This window comes from Opisthorchis viverrini, assembly GCF_000715545.1.
Source record: "Opisthorchis viverrini unplaced genomic scaffold opera_v5_37, whole genome shotgun sequence".
NCBI classification, from domain to species: Eukaryota; Metazoa; Platyhelminthes; class Trematoda; order Opisthorchiida; family Opisthorchiidae; genus Opisthorchis; species Opisthorchis viverrini.
In genome coordinates this window covers 1774410-1779896 of record NW_008751693.1, presented here as the reverse complement: position 1 = coordinate 1779896, position 5487 = coordinate 1774410, and positions in this window count along the sequence as shown.

Here is a 5487-nt window from a genome sequence, read left to right as displayed (position 1 = left end):
AAGTGATTTTCTGAATAATTCTTCTGTTATTACGCATAGTGGTCGGGACAGGTGATCTATGAAATATCTCCCTACACCCTTTAGGTTCACACGCAATTCGTATGGTTGTGTTTGTATAACCTGTCACTTGGTCACTATGTATTGGAGTTCACATTCATTTTTCCGCAACATTAGATAGTCTAATAATCCCGTTCGCTTTTTCGGATGAGATGACCCACAGGAAGAGTGAGTGGAGGGATGCAAACAGCACGCAACAGAGTTGCGTTTTCTCCTCGCATACTTCCCTCTCTCGACAACCACTGCAAATACAATCGGAGGTTCAACTTCGTGAGACCTTAGCCGCACTCACCAATGCGGATCGTATAGAGGAGATTGCTGACAGCTCAGGCTGTGCCGATGGTTGTCGTTCCGTCTACTGAGTCGGGCAAACGTTTAATCACTAATTGCTGTGACATCATCGGTGCGTAATGAGTCGACGGTGTGTAGGCGTTGAGCAGTGCTATCCTTTTGCTTACGTATGTCTTCGCTAGCTAGCCAAACGACCAATCATAATCAGCAGCCACTTCCTTGCGTCAACAAGACATAAGCACAGCACTGCTCAAGGCCTACACACCGCCAACTCACCATGCACTGATAGTGTCGTCTCGGTTGGTGACGAAACGTTTATAACCAAATTGGCAGCCCAGCGAACAGGATAACGACTGCGGAACATGGTTGCATGTACCGGTTTGGATCGTTAATCGAAGTTTACTGCCATTCCGAAAAATCACATCGTGGTGCAGCCGTTTGCGTACCACAGTAGTCCGTGGAGCTGTACTGCTCATTCGACACCCAAAGAGTCTCTCCTACTAGGCCGACCAACAGATAAAATCTCGAGAAACAGTCTCTGACCCTGCAGGTTGGGAGTTGGAATAGCTGTGGTAGCTGGTTCCCTATAATTTGGGCTATTCAAGTAGTCTCACGTCTACCACTGCTGTCTTACGACCAGTCTTTATTTAGAAACCTTAATCGTTCCTTTATCTAGGTTTGGGACTCCTTTGCAGTGTCTCAGCCAAATTACACCCATTGACTCTACAAATAAAAGTAGCTTCATGCTACGTCGCGTAATGACATAGCCGAGTCGCTTATTCGCTGCATGTAGGACGGTAGATAGAGGAAAACATGCTACCGCTGATGCCTCTCATCCATCTTTATCATTATTTTTTGGGGCCCTTCTGTCTCACTTGATAGTTTCCAGATGTACGTATGTCAGTCAGGTACATAGTGATTTAAAACCATCGAATCTTGTATCTGAAATACAGGCCTTATTCGCCCGTCTTTACTGCGAACTCTTCGGCAAATCAGCCAGTAAGTTGCTCTTGTACGCATTCTAGTTACTTTGACCCCTCTGAAACTCGAGTGCAAAATCTGAACACAGGAGCTTATCGAACCCTCTCAATCTGGAACTCTAGGCGATCCTGCAGTGCATTGCACTGGCGTTGGTATGACTTCCGGTTTGCGAGCTGAGGCTCCTTTACACGAATGAATACCTGTAAACAACCGAACTTATTTTGTCTGATTTTCGTCTCTATGAAAATTCATACTTGAAATACTGAATGCCCATCACTGTAACTCTGTTTCACCAGCTTCTATCCAGAACTGACCATTTTTTGTCCACCACCAAGAGTTCAAACATAGACAACAGCCATCATGGATAGGATGCCTCATTTCATCAGAGGCACACCCTGGTGGTGTGTTTAGTGTGGTGGCGAAACACAATGACAGTGGAGAGTAAAGGTCTTTTTTATTGCAGTCATCGGCACACTTAGAGTACGCTCAATGGGATTTCTGCTAGTATGAGTATTTGGTTTCAAAATTTCACATGTATCCAATGAATGGGTTCAAGGTGACTTATTTCAGATTTGAAGACCTTAAGATGGGTGAGAGTGAGTGACTATAATAGCACGTGTTTACTGCACCAAAGAACCGAAAGGAAGTCTCTAACCCGGGCACTCAGGTTTTGGAACAGCAAACTGATTACCCTAATGCATTCTCTAAGCATTTTTCTTATATTTGGCTGCATACATTCACACCAGCTACGCAGTAATTTCAGGTCGATATGTTTAGCGATAGCATGTGAATGATATATAGGCGAAATATTGCTTAAAATCTATGGCAAGTTTGCCGAACAGATGATCATCTTTCGAACATTTAGCTTTAATTCCACTATTTTGATCAATACTGTTTCACTGATAGCCAAGCATACTGATTTTGTATCACGAGTTAATATTGCGAACAAGTTGTCTGGGTCGCGCTTGTGATAAGTCTCGATCACGTGTCCTAAGGGGAATGGTATTTGGTCCATCTTTCCAGTTCGGTTGCTAACCCTTCTTGTCAGCTGAATCATCTGCTGTAAGGGGTCCTTACAGATTTCGATGCATTTCCAGAAATGCACTTGTGACTAGAGCTTCGCTTGAATTGATGGACCGTAAGTGAGGAAAAATGAAAGAATGAACCACACCATGTACAAATGGCCTAATCTACTAAATAACCGACGAGGTTCACAACATCCTTTAGGTAGCAACGCAATGGTTCAGAAGCGATATTCCCCTTCTAGTTAGTCTCCCAAGCAAACCTCGGAGGTCATCAACACTACATCTAGCTGCACACCAGAGGACGCCGTCCATACACTTTGCGAGTAGAGTATCCAATAATGAAACGTTTCTTTTAATCCGGCCTCTTGAGTTGCAACATTCTTCTAAGATGGATGGGGGTACCAATCCACGCCCTTGATTATATGCTGTGGCGTACATGGTTGGAATACCCGTTAGAGCACAAGTGAAAACATGGGTTAAAGTTGGGTTAAAAGTAATACTCACAGCTACACTGTCTGCCTTTCCGAAGTTGAAAACTTCTTCAGCCGGAAATCTTTTTTCGGATCGGGGATGAAATATGATGTCAATTATGACATCGAGTTTGCGTTAAATACCGTTACTTATACGGCGTTTCTGTGTGCACGTAGTGCATACTGTTCAAATCTAAAGTTGTATATTATATATATAACGCGACAGATTATATTGTTGTACTGTCATATGTTGTATCTCACAGTAAATTCGAAATTAATAGAGGGAACCTGAGGATTTTTCCTTCAGGTCCCAACTCTAGGACAATTGTGAGGTGCCGGCCTGTGGAACGCAAGGATTAAGTGCGATGTATCACTACCACTGTGTGCTTTTGGGTTTCACCGAAGGACCTCCTATAGGTATAAGGTGTACTGTTATCTCTCCGGTCAGAGGAGAATAATCAGTTGCGACGGCTACATGAACTGCCGGTATTTTGCCGACTGACTACTCATGGCAATAAACAGTAGACAAAAACGAAAAGAAAAGGTCACTGGTCATGGCGATGTTTTTCGGTAAGTTAAGTCTCGACACTTGCTTGATCGCGCTTCCTACGAAAGTTCAAAAATCTCTGTACCCACTGCAGCCGTTGCAAACATTCGACAAATACTATCACAATCATGGTTTTTATTGACCTGCTCCCCTTTTTTTACATCAGTTAACAGGAGATACACTGCAGTTCACATATGTTTTGCCTTATCCAAATGTTTTAAAACGTTTCCGGTCAGTGTTGCAGACGTGTGAGACGTTCAAACGTGCAAGCTGGGTTACTGCGAATACCCAGAAAACCAAATCAAATAAATCAGACTTCTCTGAAGTCAAGTAACAACGTCAGATCTATCTAACCTCCAGCTTGGTGGGCTAGATACTTATAATGGCGTTTGGCGTAACCATGTGAAGTTTTCTTTGGAGAGCGAAGAATGAAGGTAAAAACGTGTGGTTCTTGTATTTGCCTCCTCGAATGAGAGTTTCATTGGTAAAAGCGTGTTTCCTCATGGTGAGAATATTTTGTATGTTCCTTGAGAGTAGTCTGTTTTGAGGCATACAGAAAGGGACACCAATTCATTTCCGAAAAATTTTGCCAATATTTTTGCTCCACCATCTGGGACGAACGGCAAGCGTACGATAATGTTGACCTTCAACAAGTTGCTGATTTCTAGTTCCTTCCTCTCTCGGGGAGAGTAGACCCGACAATGCAGTCACTATCTTTCAACCGGTTAACAATGGAGAGATCTGATAAAGCAATAACTAATCAGGTTGGAGATCAAGTGTTTTGAAATGATACGACGAGGTATATCCTTACAGGCTGAGTATTTGGCTTGGTCCGTAGCTTACGTTGACCTTACCACACAGTGGCGCCGCTGGCTATTCGCACAATGAGATTGATTTCTCGAAATCTACGGCATTTTCAGACTTACCACTTCATGGTGTGGAATGCCTATGTATTATGTATATGCTCCTGTATTATTGAAAATCATTTACTATGGCGATTTTTTTAAGTGAGCGAATTCTCAAGGTCAATAAACAACGCCGACTGTGAATACGTTACCTGTAACAGAACCGAAACTCTCCTGATGATTTTAAATGCGCGCCTAAGATATTTCTATCTATTTCTTTCTTTTCCAGGTAGATTCCCATTCCCTGGACATCGATATGAAAAAGGAACGCGTGACTTTCATCAATGACAGCTCTTTTTCTGTTGACTTGTTATGCCAGGCTGACGCTCGTCGGCTCTGACTTGTACACACATCAGTTTCGCTTGTCGCCCGTTCGTGGGGACGCCGCCCCTTCCGTTGTTTTGGAATATATGTTCGTGTTCAGTCAGTGCTGTTCTTAGTTGTGTGTTTGGATCGCGTGCCGGTGGACTGAACATCTCCCGTTTCCGTGCATCCCTCGTCGTTTGTGTGTTCGCTAACATCCGCCCATTTACGTCCCGGTTCAGCTCCACGCGGTTTCTCGTCGACTGTGCGATTTCGACTCATTACAACTGGTGACAGAGGAGGTCATTTGAAAATGAACCCTGAAGGAAACGCCTCTCCATCCAAGCAGCAACTAATGACAGTGACTGAAGGAAAATGGAATCCCGATTGCCCAAGCTTCCTACCCCACCGAGATTTTCCCCCGGGGAGGACTTCATGCTCTGGTCCTTCCGTGCTCGACCATTCCTAGAATCGGTTCCCACGGACCATTTCGGCGTTTTCCTGGTGTCTCTACTTGATGACGATGCCCTCCGTCAGGTGCAGGCCTCTGGTATTTTTTTAACGTCCCGCCCCAAGGTCCTGTGGTCCCTGTTGGAGGAGCTTTTCGGATGTGTCCAGCTGGCCCCCATGTCTCTCGAAAAATTCTGGGAAAGGAAACAGCTGCAGGGAGAAACGGTCGACCAGTAGGTTGCCGTCTTACGTGAAACCGCAGCAAAAGCCTTCCCGAATGAATCACCAGCCGACCGAAACAGCGAAATCCTAAAACGGTTTTCGCTCGGCCTAAACAACGACCATTTCAAAGCGAAATTCCTACCTAAGCCACCATTGACGTTAGCGGAGGCTTTGACAACCGCCAGATCGTATGAAGCTCTTTGCCCTATCCTGCCTTCTTTACCGGTGAACGTAGC